Source organism: Salvelinus sp. IW2-2015, unplaced genomic scaffold (genome assembly GCF_002910315.2).
Source record: "Salvelinus sp. IW2-2015 unplaced genomic scaffold, ASM291031v2 Un_scaffold2737, whole genome shotgun sequence".
NCBI lineage: Eukaryota > Metazoa > Chordata > Actinopteri > Salmoniformes > Salmonidae > Salvelinus > Salvelinus sp. IW2-2015.
In genome coordinates, this window is record NW_019944041.1 from 9,636 (window position 1) to 25,092 (window position 15,457).

General features: G+C 42.3%; 1 protein-coding gene across 1 annotated transcript in view; it reads left to right on the top strand.

The window, feature by feature from the left end:
• Positions 1–624: 624 nt before the first annotated feature.
• LOC112074647 (aerolysin-like protein) overlaps positions 625–15,457 on the top strand; it is a 24,331-nt gene continuing 9,498 nt past the window's right edge. Inside the window, exon 1 of the mRNA XM_024141771.2 lies at positions 625–779. The gene's annotated coding sequence lies outside the window, so the exon portion shown is untranslated. The remainder of the gene's footprint in view (positions 780–15,457) is intronic.

Consider the following 15,457-nt stretch of genomic DNA (forward strand, 5'->3'; position numbering starts at 1 on the left):
TTTTTTTGCCTTCACCTCCCTTATCTCACCTCACTTGCTCACATTGTATATAGACTTATTTTTCTACTGTATTATTGACTGTATGTTTGTTTTACTCCATGTGTAACTCTGTGTTGTTGTATGTGTCGAACTGCTTTGCTTTTTCTTGGCCAGGTCGCAATTGTAAATGAGAACTTGTTCTCAACTTGCCTACCTCGTTAAATAAAGGTGAAATAAAATATATAAAAAATGTCAGTGCAAAGAGATCTGGCTGTGATTGGGAGTGTGATATAACAGCCAGTTACCTGCAGGAACCAACCCTATGAACCATGCCCATGTCGTTTCTTTTGTTTCTTTTGTGTAGCAGTATATAAGAGAACTGAAGGGACCTCCCTGGCTGAGCTTGTGGCAGACTTGTACTTTGTACGTGTTTGTTTTAACTTCTCCAGTTAAGTGATAATAWAGAATTAATCATTTAATATGGACTAAAGGAGTCCCYTGTGTTGAATTTCCACAAAACAGATCTGTCATGATAAGCACAATACAATGTTTWTTCAGGGTGAAAGGTTCTGTGTAAATTCTGATGTACATCATTTTATGGGCGTGGGAGGAGTTTTGCTGCTATATGAAAGAGTGCTTCTCCATTCCAGAGACACTTATTCCGCTGTTGCATCTTTGAACTTCACTTTGAGTCTTGACTCTTAAACAGGTTTATTGCATATTGAATCAGACCTATCAGTTTTCTTCCATCAAGATCTTCTATAGTCATCCTTAACACTGAGGCCTGCATATCATTCTATGTAAGTACACAATGTCTGTAAATAACTAATCTTGCTATATGAGGAAATATTTGAAGGCTATGTTTTTATTTTGACCAACAAATCAACAAACCTTTCAGGGAACAAATGCTTAGGATATTCTGAAACAGTTGCTTAATCAGTTATAAAGTCTAGTTAAACAAGCATGGTATGGGTTTGTTGTTCCCCACGATGAAATTGGGGAGGGGACTACGGATCTGTCTCTGTCCGTTCGTTTGTATGTTTGTTTGTAAGTTAGTAACACATGATATCTCAGACAGCACTGGTAAGATTTTGACGAAGCTTGGGTTAATGATTCGTCTTGCCATACAGATTTGCCATTTACAAAATTACACTAATTGGCTCAAGATGGGAGCTATGGTAATTAACTGCAATTTGTTGGTCACACGCRATATGTCAATTGGCCCAAGAGGGGGTACTGCATCATTCGTGGGGGACGACATGTTWACTGTTGCCTTGTTTTCACATGGTTGACTTCAGCCTCCTATTGTTCTGTTTTGAATTCAAAAGTATGATGTTAGTATGATGTTTAATGTGAGGTGAGTAGACTGTTGAGTGTAGTGTTTTACATCAAGCTGTCTCTTCATCTTGAATACACTGATTGACACATCTAGCATTGGGTACTGAAATGTCAGGTTCCAAATAACTGAACTGAAGGGAAAGGTGAACTGAGAGAGGAAGTTCTTCATGCCAGCAATTTTGCTCTGTTAAAGCTGCAGTAGGTAAGTCTGTAGAAAGCAGACTTTGCTAGCAATAGTCCATCAAGTTAACTGGAAAGTTGACGATTTTCAAAGTAGGTGACTGGTGCTATCTCGACAAAAAACAGGCTTTGTTCAGTCACTTTACCAACTTTATTATCCATAATATAAATGGAATGCATGAACAGGAATGTTACCAACAAACAAACATTTTTCTGGCTCCAACTTCTGCTCCTCTGTGTGCAGCGATAGACCCTGCAGCAGCTGAACAGGAGGGGAGGGACTCAACTCTCACACACTCTCGTTCGCTTTCTGTGCCTTCTGCCTGCAGACATAACTGTTAATAAATCCCAAATAATGAAATTGATATAATTAATCATGTATATTTATCTGTTTAAATCTAATTATTTGTGCATATTAGGTGCATCCCTACTAGGGACACGATTGTCTGGAATGATATTTCAGAGTGATTGCAGAGTGAAGGGCAGTCAAAGAAGCTGGATCTTCTCTCAGAACATTTTACATACTGATAGCTGACAGTGTGTGATGACAATTTCAAGAAATTGTTAAAAATAACTATGACCTAATGCAGCTTTAACATGAAAGCTTACTTAAATTAGAGAATCTACATCCATCTTTGAAACTGAGGCATGCAAAAGCGTTGTATGTCAGTAAAAAAAAATCTTAACCAACTCATCTTGCTAAGTGAAAAAATATTTTATAACTAAGGTTGATTTTATTACTAATTAACTGCCCATTTCAGGGAACAAACGGTACCTAAATGATGAAACAGTTGACTTATTGGTCATCATTTGTAGTTAATCAATATGTATGACATGATGTTTTTGTATTCACATTGTTCACTTTGGCCTGCTATTGTTTTTGTTTTCACATGGTGGATGTTGGCCTGCTCTGCTGATCCTGTGTAATGTGTGTTCAGGTGAGTGACTAAACACAGGTTTCTCTAGCTATTCATATTGTCACGCTCGTCGTATGAAGTAGTAGGAGACCAAGGTGCAGCGTTGTAAGCGTTCATGATATTTAATCAAACTGAACACTGAAACAAAATAATAAAGTAGAACAAAACAGTTCTGTCAGGTGCAGACACAAAACAGAAAACAACTACCCACAAAACACAGGTGGGAAAAAGGCTGCCTAAGTATGATTCCCAATCAGAGACAACGATAGACAGCTGTCTATGATTGGGAACCACCCTCGGCCAAAAACAAAGAAATAAAACATAGAATGCCCACTCTAGTCACACCCTGTTCTAACCAAAATAGAAAATAAAAGCCTCTCTATGGCCAGGGCGTGACACATATTTCTTGTTGCATGTTCATGTTGTATTTATACTATATTATTACAAGGATTCATTTGACTCAGGTATGCAGATGTGGTATGACAGTATGATGTTTAGTTGTTCCTATAAAGTAGACTGTTGAGTGTAGTRCTTTATACCAAACTTTCCTTTTCATCTTGATTTGACTAACACAACTAGTATTGAAATTACAGATTCTAAATTGTTAAAGTCCGGTAAAATAAAATACGCTATAATGAATGAGTATGAATGTTATAGATTCTAACATCAGAATATGATAACCTCCTATAATGATGAGTATGAATGTAATAGATGCTACATCAGAATATGATAACCTGCCCTATAATGATGAGTATGATGTATAGATTCTACATCAGAATATGATAACCTGCCGTAATGATGAGTAATGAATGTTTAATAGATTCTACATCAGAATATGATAACCTGCCCTATAATGATGAGTTTATGAATGTAATAGATTCTACATCAGAATATGATAACCTGCCCTGTAATGATGAGTATGAATGTATAGATTCTACATCAGAATATGATAACCTGCCCTATAATGATGAGTATGAATGTAATAGATGCACATACGAATATGAAGTGTTTATGGTGCTGAAACTCACCTCTCCAAACAAGTTTCTGCTTTGAAATATCTGAAATAGTAATGATATAATTGAATTATTTAGAACAATAATCTTTAAGAGGCTGCGTATTCACAGGTATGTATTAATTATTATAATATAATACAATAATCTTAAGACAAGCTGCAGTATTCACAGGTTGCATTAAAATATTTTGACACTGTCTAATATATAACAGGGTCTGTCAACCTTTTAAAGTATACAGTATGTCCAATTAAATCTAACATTCATATTTAGTCAAGAAATTCCTAAAACATGACTGTTAATAATTAAAACTTCATTTCTGGATGTAAATCGAAACTTTGCCTCGATTTCAAATGGTTTCAGAAAGGTGAAGTATTTTATTTTACCGGACTTTAACAATTTAGAATCTGTAATTTCAATACTAGTTGTGTTAGTCAAATCAAGATGAAAAGGAAAGTTTGGTATAAGTACTACACTCAACAGTCTACTTTATAGGAACAACTAAACATCACTGTCATACCACATCTGCATATCTGAGTCAAGATAGCACTAGTCCCCTACTTTGAAAATCGGCAACTTTCCAGTTGACTTGGACTATTGCTAGCAAAGTCTGCTTTTACAGACGTACCTACTGCAGCTTTAACCGAGCAAAATTGCTGGCATGAAAAACTTCCTCTCTCAGTTTCACCTGCAGTTCAAAATAATTGAACCTGACATTTCAGTACCCAATGCTTGATGTGTCAATCAGTATTCAAGATGAAGAGACAGCTTGATGTAAAGCACTACACTCAACAGTCTACTCACCACATTAACATCATACTAAACATCACTTTTGAATTCAAACAGAACAATAGGAGGCAAACGTCAACCATGTGAAAACAAGGCAACAGTTAAATGTCGTCCCCACGAATGATGCAGTACCCCTTTGGGCCAATTGACATATCGCGTGTGACCAACAAATTGCAGTTAATTACCATAGCTCCATCTTGGGCAATTAGTGTCATTTTTGTAAATGACAAATCTGTATGGCAAGACAAATCATTAACCCAAGCTTCGTCAAAATCTTACCAGTGCTGTCTGAGATATCTTGTTTTACTAACTTACAAGCAAACATACGGACGGGACAGAGACAGATCCGTAGTCCCCTCCCCAATTCCATCGTGGGGAACAACAAACCATAACCATGCTTGATTAACTAGACTTTATAAATGATTAAGCAACTGTTTCAGAATATAGGAAGCATTTGTTCCCTGAAAGTTTGTTCATTGTTGGTCAAAATATAAATATGTAGCTTTCAATATCTTCCTCATATAGCGATGATGAGCTTTTTAGCAGACAGTATGTGTACTTACTAGAATAGATTCAGTTTCACGCCTCAGTAGTTGGCTAGACTAGAAATTGAAAAGAATCTTGATGAAAGAAAACTGATAGGTCTGATTCAATATGCAATAAACCTGTTTAAGAGTCAAGACTCTGAGTGAAGTTCAAAGATGCAACAGCGAATATGTGTCTCTGGAGTGGAGAAGCACTCTTTCATATAGCAGCAAAACTCCTCCACGCCCATAAATGATGTACATCAGAATTTACACAGAACCTTTCACCTGAATAAACATTGTATTGGTGCTTATCATGACAGATTGTTTTGTGGAAATTCAACACAGGGGACTCCTTTAGTCCATATTAATGATTAATTCTTTATTATCACTTAACTGGAGAAGTTAAAACACACGTACAAAGTACAAGTCTGCGCACAAGCTCAGCCAGGGAGGTCCCTTCAGTTCTCTTATATACTGCTACACAAAAGAAACAAAAGAAACGACATGGGCATGGTTCATAGGGTTGGTTCCTGCAGGTAACTGGCTGTTATATCACACTCCCAATCACAGCAGATCTCTTTGCACTGACATTTTTTATATATTTTATTTCACCTTATTTAACGAGGTAGGCAAGTTGAGAACAAAGTTTCTCATTTACAATTGCGACCTGGCCAAGAAAAGCAAAGCAGTTCGACACATACAACAACACAGAGTTACACATGAGTAAAACAAACATACAGTCAATAATACAGTAGAAAAATAAGTCTATATACAATGTGAGCAAGTGAGGTGAGATAAGGGAGGTGAAGGCAAAAAAAGCCATGGTTGGCAAAGTAAATACAATATAGCAAAGTAAACACTGGAATGGTTGATTTGCAGTGGAAGAATGTGCAAAGTAGAGATAGAAATAATGGGGGCAAAGGAGTAAAATAAATAAATAAATACAGTAGGCGAAAGAGGTAGTTGTTTGGGCTAAATTTAGATGGGTATGGACAGGTGCAGTAATCTATGAGCTGCTCTGACAGCTGGTTGCTTAAAGCTAGTGAGGGGAGATAAGTGGTTTCCAGTTTCGAGATTTTTGTAGTTCGTTCGGCAGTCATTGGCAGCAGAGAACTGGAAGGAGAGGCGGCCAAGGAAGAATTGGTTTTGGGGGTGACAGAGAGATATACCTGTGGAGCGCGTGCTACAGGTGGGTGCTGCTATGGTGACCAGCGAGCTGAAGATAAGGGGGCTTACCTAGCGGGTCTTGTAGATGACCTGGAGCCAGTGGGTTGGCGACCGAGTATGAAGCGGGGGCAGCCAACGAGAGCGTACAGGTCGGCAGTGGTGGTAGTATATGGGGCTTTGGTGAAAAACGGATGGCACTGTGATAGACTGCATCCAATTTATTAAGTGGGATATTGGAGGCTATTTTGTAAAAATGACATCGCAAGAAATCGAGGATTGGTAGGATGGTCAGTTTTACAAGGGTATGTTTGGCAGCATGAGTGAAGGATGCTTTGTTGAGGAATAAGAAAGCCAATTCTAGATTTAATTTTGGATTGGAATGTTTGATGTGAGTCTGGAAGGAGAGTTACAGTCTACCAGACACCTAGTATTTGTAGTTGTCCACATATTCTATAGTCAGAGCCGTCCAGAGTAGTGATGTTGGACAGCGGGCAGGTGCAGGCAGCGATCGGTTGAAGAGCAATGCATTTAGTTTTACTTGTATTTTAAGAGCAATTGGAGGCCACGGAAGGAGAGTTGTTATGCATTGAAGCTCCCTGGAGGGTTGTTTAACACGAGTGTCCAAAGAAGGCCAGAGTATACAGAATGGTGTCATCTGCGTAGAGGTGAATCAGAGGACTCACCAGCAGCAAGAGCGACATCATTGATGTATACAGAGAAGAGAGTCAGTCCAAGAATTGACCCTGTGGCACCCCCATAGAGACGCCAGAGGCCGGACAACAGACCCTCCGATTTGACACACTGAACTCTAGCAGAGAAGTAGTTGGGTGAACCAGGCGAGGCAACATTTGAGAAGCCAAGGCTGTCGAGTCTGGCCGATGAGGGATCTGGTGATTGACAGAGTCGAAAGCCTTGGCCAGGTCAATGAATACGGCTGCACAGTATTGTTTCTTATCGATAAGCGTTTAAGATATCGTTGGACCTTGAGCGGGGCTGAGGTGCACCCATGACCAGCTCTGAAACCAGATTGCATAGCGGAGAAGGTATGGGGGATTCGAAATGGTTGGTATCTGTTTGTTGACTTGGCTTTCGAAGACCTTAGAAAGGCAGCGTAGGAAAGGTATAGGTCTGTATCAGTTTGGGGTCCAGAGTGTCCCCCCTTTGAAGAGGGGGATGACGCAGCTGCTTTCCAATGTTGGGAATCTCAACAACACGAAAGAGAGGAACAGGCTAGTAATAGGGGTGGCAACAATTTCAGCAGATAATTTTAGAAAGAAAGGGTCCAGATTATCTAGCCGGCTGATTTGTTTGGGGTCCAGATTTTGCAGCTTTTCAGACATCAGCTGACTGGATTTGGGAGAGGAGAAATGGGAAGGCTTGGGCGGGCGAGTAGCTTGTGGGGGTGCAGTGTGTTGACCGGGGTAGGGGGTAGCCAGGTGGAAAGCAGGCCAGCCATAGAAAAATGCTTATTGAAATTCTCAATTATAGTGATTTATCAGTGGTGACAGTATTTCCTATCTTCAGTGCAGTGGACAGCTGGGAGGAGGTGTTCTTATTCTCCATGGACTTTACAGTGTCCCAGAACTTTTTTTGGAGTTTGTGTTGCAGGAAGTACATTTCTGCTTGAAAAAGCTAGCCTTGGCTTTCTAACTGCCTGTGTATATTGGTTTCTAGCTTCCCTGAAAAGTTGCATATCAGGGGGCTGTTCGATGCTAATGCAGAATGCCAGAATGCTCCTGAAGTTGTTTCAGGGAGCGTTTGACAGTGATGAGTGGAGGTCGTTTGACGCTGACCTTACGGATGCAGGCAATGAGGCAGTGATCGCTGAAGATCTTGTTTGAAAACAGCAGAGGTGTATTTAGAGGGCAAGTTGGTTAGGATGATATTATGAGGGTGCCCGTGTTTCGGCTATGACGTGGTACCTGTAGGTTCTTTGATAATTTGTGTGAGATTGAGGCATCAAGCTTAGATTGTAGGATGGCTGGGGGTGTTAAGAATGTTCCAGTTTAGGTCGCCTAGCAGCACGAGCTCTGAAGATAGATGGGGGGCAATCAGTTCACATATGGGTGTCCAGAGCACAGCTGGGGGCAGAGGGTGGTCTATAGCAGCGGCAACGGTGAGAGACTTGTTTTTAGAGAGGTTGGATTTTTAAAAAAGTAAGAAGTTCAAATTGTTTGGGTACAGACTGGATAGTAGGACAGACTCTGCAGGCTATCTTTGCAGTAGATTGCAACACCGCCCCTTTGGCCGTTCTATCTTGTCTGAAAATGTTGTAAGTTAGGGATGAAAATGTCAGAGTTTTTGATGTTCTTCCTAAGCCAGGATTCAGACACGGCATAACATCCGGGTTGGCAGAGTGTGTAAAGCAGTGAATAAAACAAACTTAGGGAGGAGGCTTCTAATGTTAACATGCATGAAACCAAGGCTATTACGGTTACAGAAGTCATCAAAAGTGACGGGGGGGAAAACTGAACTAAATAGTGTGTGATAATGACATACAGTGTCTGAAACAGGTGATTAGAATTCAGTGATTGGGGATCTGGAGAGTGAGCTGCGGTTCAGGGGATCTAGGTGTTTGAGAAGTGTGGAGCTGAAAAGTGGTCTGGAAAGTGAGCTGCGTTCAGGGGATTCTACGTGTTTGAGGGTGTGAGTTTGAAAGCAGACGTTACAATGTGGTAGGCCTAATGTTAAGAGGAGACCCTAATTGTACCTACATACCCGCAACCAGAAAGCCATGGATTAACAGGAAACATTCCGCACTGAGATAATGGGTAGAGCTGCCGCATTAAATGGTGCGGGAGTCTAACCCGGAACGCTTTACAAGAAATCCCGCTATGCCCTGCGACGAACCATCAAACAGGCAAGTGTCAATACAGGGCTATATGATTGAATCATATATCTACACCCGGCTCCCGGCGCTCCGTCTAATGTGGCAGGCTTGCAAGACTATTAGCAGACTACAAATGGGAAGCACAGCCACGAACCTGGCCCAGTGACAAAGCTACGCAGATCGAGCTAATCAATTCTTATGCTTCGCTTCGAGGACAAGCAACACTGGGAGGCCAGCAAGAGAGCATAGCTGTTCCGGACGAAGTGTGATCACGCTGCTCCGTACCGGATGTTGGTAAGAAACCTTCTATTATGGCTGCAGTCCGTTAACGGGATCTGGATATGACAACAGCCAGTCGAAGGTGGCAGGGCGCCAAATTCAAAAAACAGAATCTCATAATAATGATTTCCTCAAAAAAGACATTCTGTGTCCTTATAGCATTTTAGTAAAGGTTAAATCTTGTTGTTAATCCACCAAAGAGGTCTGATTTCAAATAGGCTTTTTCAAGCGAAAGCACCACCAACGATTAATGTTATGGTTCAAACAAACACAATAACCACAGCCATTTTTTCCAGCTAAAGATAGCTTTCATCAAAACCTAGAGATAGAGAAATTTTAATATAATACTAACCTTCGATTATTTTCATCAGATGACACTCATAGGCCCCATGTTACATCAATACAGTGCATGTTTTTTGATTAAGCTTCTATTTATATGAATAAAGTTGAGTTTTACATTGAGGCGTAGATTCACTATTTGCAACATCAAGTGACTTTAGGTAGGCCCACATCGTTTTCAACAGATAACTACTCAACATAAATAAATGATAGATACAGATGTAATCACATAGGAATCTATAGATATACCTCTCCTTAATGCAACGCTGTGTCAGATTTCAAAAACATTTACGGAAATATAAACCATGCAAATAATCTGCAGACGGAGCTCAGAGATGATTAGCCAAATTAGCCCACCCATGTGGACAAACAGAAACCAGAAATAACATGATAAGGTTTTCTTGACCTTTGGATGATTCATCAGAATGTAGTTCTAGGAAATCCCAGGGTCCACAATAAATGCTTTGATTTGTTCGTTATGTCCGTTATTTATGTCAAATTAGCTCCTTTCGAATTGTTTACCAAATCCTAAGCCAAAGTTCTCAAAGCGCGACCACTATTAACGTGAACGAAATGTCCAAACGTTCCGGTTACGAGTCAGTAGAAACATGGCAAACGATGTACTGGAATAATCTTAGAATGTGGTTAACATACATCCTTGAATAACGTTCCCAAGCCGGGGAGATAAAATCGACTTCAATTGAAATGGTAAGCCGGACGCTGCCTCTCACGTGAACGCCGCGTGTTGAATGCAGGTCACTCATGGCAATCATGTCTTCGACCTTCACATTAGTGAGCATCGAAGCTTAGTTCTATTGCCACTGTTGACGTCTAGTGGAAGCCGTAGGAAGTGAAACCAGTCCATGATCTCTCTGGTCATTTTGATAAGAGCTTGGTTGAAATATGGCACCCCAGAAAAAATCCAACAGGAAGTGGAACTTCTCAGGTGTTTTTGGGGCCTGCCATATGAATTCTGTTAATCTCACAGACTTAATTCAAACAGTTTTAGAAACTTTAGAGTGTTTTCTATCCAATACTAATATATATGCATATATAGCACTGAGACTGAGGAGCTGACCGTTATCAATGGGCCCTTCATCCAAGCTACTCAATGACTGCCCCTATCAGCCATAAGATTAAACAGTAACAAGGGCTGGCGCGGGAGCCAGACGGATGACACAGACGTGTGCTTCGGGCAATGTTGCTGACCAAACTGGCAAGGTGGTCTTCATGTACATTTTCAAACATGGTCCTGATTGATGCTGTAATACCAACTGTTTCAAGCAGACCCCCATAGTCCCTGTGCCAAGGTAACAAAAGGCAGACCTGCCTAAATGACTACAGCACCCATAGCACTCACGTCCGTTAGCATGAAGTTTTGACAGGCTGTCACTGGCTCAATAACACCATTATCCAAACCGTAGATAACGCCACTCCAATTTTGCATACCTGCCCAAAGATCCAACAATGATTGACCCACACTGCCTTTCCACCTGGGAGAAAAGGAACACCTATGGTGAGAACTGCTATCATTGATCCACGCTCAGCGTTCAAACCATAGTACCTCAAATGCTCATCAAGCTAAGGAACCTGGGACTAACACTCACTCTGCAACTGGATCTGGACTCCTGAAGGGCCGCCGCCCAGGTGGTGAGGGTCAGGTAGCAACACATCTGCACGCTGAATCCTAAGCACAGGGGCCTCTAGGGGTGCGTGCTCAGTCCCCTCCTGTACCCTGTTCAACGACTGCATTGCCAAGCACGACTCCAACACCATCATTTAAGTTTGGCAGACGCACACAACAGTGGTAGGCCTTGATCCGGACAACGACGAGACAGCGCTATAGGGAGGCGGTCAGAGACCTGGGCCGGTAGGTTGCCAGAATAACACCTTATCTCCACTTAACCAAGACTAAGGATGAATGATTTGTGGGATACAGAAAAAGGAGCACCGAGCCGGCACCCCAATCTCTATCGACGGGCTGTAGTGGGCCAGGTTGAGAAGGCTTCGATGTTCCTTGGTGTCCTCATCACCAAAGAACTAGAATGGTCCAAACACACCAAAGACAGTCGTGAGAGGCATGACAAAGCCCTATTCCTCTCCGAAACTAAAAAGATTTGGCATTGTTCCTGCAGATCCTTAAAGGTTCTACACTGGCAACATCAATAGCATCCAGACCGGTTGCATTACGGCTGGTAGACATTGCTCGGCCTCCGACCGCATGCACTCTAGAGCGTAGTGGGTAACGGCCATACATCACTGGGCAGCTGCCTGCTCCAGGACCTTACACGCAGGTGGTGCAGAATAAGGAAGGCCTAACAATTGTCAAAGACCCCAGCCACCCAGTCATAGACTGGTTCTCTCTACTACAAAGGAAAGCGGTACCGGAGTGGCCAGTCTAGGACAAAACGCTGCAACAGTTTTTTACACCCAAGCATAAGAACTCCTGAACAGGTAGAGACAAACTGGTTACCCGACTATTTGCTTGTGTGCCCCCCCAAGCATCTTTTACGCTGCTGCTACTCTCTGTTTAGTCTTAATGATGCATTGTCATTATCTATACATTCTCATGTGAAGTACTACCTCAATTGGATGCAGTCTATCCAGTGCCATCAGTTTTTGGTACCAAAAGGCCCATATATACGCCACCACTGCACCTTACGCTCTCTTGGGGCTGGCCTCGATTCATACGGTACCGTCGCCGAACCACTGGCTGCCAGGTCTCTACAAGACCTGCCTAGGATAATAGTCCCCTCTTTATCTCAGCTCGCTGTCACCATAAGCAGCACCCACCTGTGCACCGCTCCGCAGCTAGGTATATTCTCTGGGATCACCCAAACAATTCTTCCTTTGGCGCCTCTCCTTCCAGTGTTACTGCTGCCAATGACTGGAACGAACTACAAAAATCTCTGAAACTGGAAACACTTTATCTCCCTCACTAGCTTTAAGCACCAGCTGTCAGAGCAGCTCATAGATTACTGCACCTGTCATAGCCCATCTACTAATTGTAGGCCCAAACAATACCGTCTTTCCCTACTGTATTATATTATTTTATTTTGCTCCTTTGCCCATTATTTCTATTCTACTTTTGCACTTCTTCCACTGCAAATCACGCATTCCATGTTTTCTTGCTATATGGTATTTACTTCGTCACCATGGGCCCTTTTTTTTGCCTTCCCTTCTTATTCACCTCACTTGCCACATTTATATAGACTTATTTTTCTACGTTTATTGACTTTTAACTCCAATGTGTACTCTGTGTTGTTGTATGTGTGTCGAACTGCTTTGCTTTATGTTGGCCAGGGTCGCATGTAAATGGAGAACTGTTTCTCACTTGCCTACCTGGTTAAATAAGATCCTACATTGGGCTGACAACATGTCCGCAACTATTGGCTACAGGGCTCTTATCTGCATGTAGTGTCCCACCAGCGCCGCCTAACCCTCTTTTACGCTACTGTAACTCTCTGTTTAGTGCGTTAGTCCGCTTTAACCATTAGCTACATTGTACATCTACCTCCAATAACGCTGACTAAATGTGTCTGTATGAAGTGATGGGGTCAAATTGGGTCACGATATGGCTGCACCAAATGTTTGATGTATTATAATAATTGATTTAATATTTGTTTTTAATGAAGGGGGAGGGGTATGGAGTACAGATTAGAATATATGATATTATTGTAAGATTTAAGAATTGTTCCACAGTCCTTTAAGTCTGTGCCGTCTTATAAAGAAAATTTGGGGAGGGGGCGTCTGTGACAAAAGATTTCAAAGATAAACAAGGCCTGTAGGGGAGTAGAGAAGAGTAAGAGGACTAGTCAGACATCCTTATAAATCAAACTTGGGGGGTGGCTTTTACTCCTAGGCGCTTAGAAAACACTGGAATACTATTATATTTCTTGCAAGTGTTGTAACGCTTTGTGTATGACATGGGCTTGTTCTGAAGGAGTAGGCAGGTAATGAATTACCAGGGGGTTGACTACATGCAATGGATAAAAGCAACTTGGACTCTTCCTAGGGGCAGACTCAGGAGAAGACATCAGTTGTTGTTGATGCTTTGATTCTTTGACCTTCTGTCTACAGCTGTATTTTGATTAAAATTGATTATGGTTCTAATAGAGTGCAGATTTTGACGTGTATCGCTTATATTGCTTTAAGTGAATTAAAACGGAGCACAAAAGAAACGGAACAATAGGCCTGCTACTGTGATTGTTCAAATGTCTTTTTTACGTTGTTTTATTTCTTTACTTCCAAGACAGACAGACAGACCAGACAGACAGACAGACAGCCAGACAGACAGACAGACAGAAGACAGACAGACAGACAGACAGAAAGAACAGACAGACAGATCAGACGAGACAGACAGACGACGGACAGACAGACAGACAGCAGACAGAAGCACAGATCAGACAGTACGCAGACAAGCCAGACAGCGACAGACAAAGACAGACAACCACACACACAAACACGACACACACCCACACACCACACACAACACACACACACACACCACACACCACACACACCAATTTTTTTCACCTATGTGGTAAGTAAGCATTTCACGGTAAGGTCTACACCTTTGTTTCGGCGCACGTGACAATATACTTTGGAATTTGATTTGGTTTGTTCTCCCATCCTCTCAGCTACCCAGGGGTGCATCCAACATCAGAGAACACTGCATTCAATGATTTCTGCGTCGTCTCTTAGGACATAGCACTAGCAGGTCTCGTAGACCGAGCCTGCCAACTCTACCTGCTGATGCTCACCGTAAGCCATGCAGTGTGGCGAGGTGGAATAGGCGCATGGGCTTACTGCACAGTACTGGAAACACTGCGTAGGGCTGGTGCATGTACCCGGCCCGACGAGACGCAATGGGAGACAGATGGCGTAGAGCCGGCCTTCATGGCACCTGGCTCGATGCCACTCTAGCCCGGCGATACGAGCACTGCATGTCGCACGGGCTATGCACATACTGGGCACCAATGCGTATCTCCGCATAAACGGTGCACTGCCTGGACATCTTTCTCCACTTGTAAGCAGGGGAAATTGGCCAGGTCTCCTACTGACTTAACCACTACTCAGTGTGCCTCCCCCAATGACATTTTTGGGCTTCCTCTTTGCTTCAGCCGCGTTTCGTGTGGCTCCCATACAACCGCTCTCTGCTTTAAGTGCCTCCAGCTCTTCACGAGGGGCGGGATATTCTCCAGCTGTGCAGGTCCCTTGCCGGTCCAGACATCTCCTCCAGGTCCAGGAGTCCTGCCATTTTCGCCGCTGCTGGCTGCTGCTGCTCCTTACGCTGACGCTGCTTGTCCTTTGGTAGGTGGGTTGGATGTCTGTAGTTCTTGTCAGGCGCCCGAGAGAGGAGAGGACCAAATGCAGCGTGATGAATTATCCTTTTTAATGACTTTACCAACGACAACGAAAAAACGTCGGAAAATGAACGAAGGAAACAGTCCCGTACGTGAACCACATCACAGAAACAAGTAACAGGAACATCACACAACCACAATACAAACAGGCTACTAAATATGGTTCCAACAGAGAAACGACCTACACCTTCTACATTGAGAACGCATACAGGCCAACAACACATGAAATAGACAACTCAGACATACATTAGAATGCCTACTCATATCCGCACCCTGACCAACAAAAACATAAGAAAATAAAAACGGCAAACTATGGTCAGGGCGTGACAATAATATGTTTGTATTATAGAAGGGGAGGGGGTTATGGGACCCCCTCCTCCTCTACATTTATAGGGTCCTAAGACTACAGATGAACAATATATATTTCATTGTAAGGATTAAGAATTGTTCCACAGTCTTTAAGTCTGTTTGCCTCTTATAAAAGAAATTTGGGGGGGGGGGGGTTGTGAAGAAAAGCATTTCAAAGATCAACAAGAAACCCTGTAGGGGAGTAGAAGAGATAAGAGGCTAGCAGACATACTCTATAAATCAACTTGGGGGGAGTGGCTTTTACTCCTGAGGCGCTTAGAAAACCTGGAACTATTTAATATTTCTTGCAGGTTTGTAACAGTTGTGTATGCAATGGGCTTGTCTGAAGGAGTTAGCAAGGTTGAACATCACCGGGGGTTGACTACAT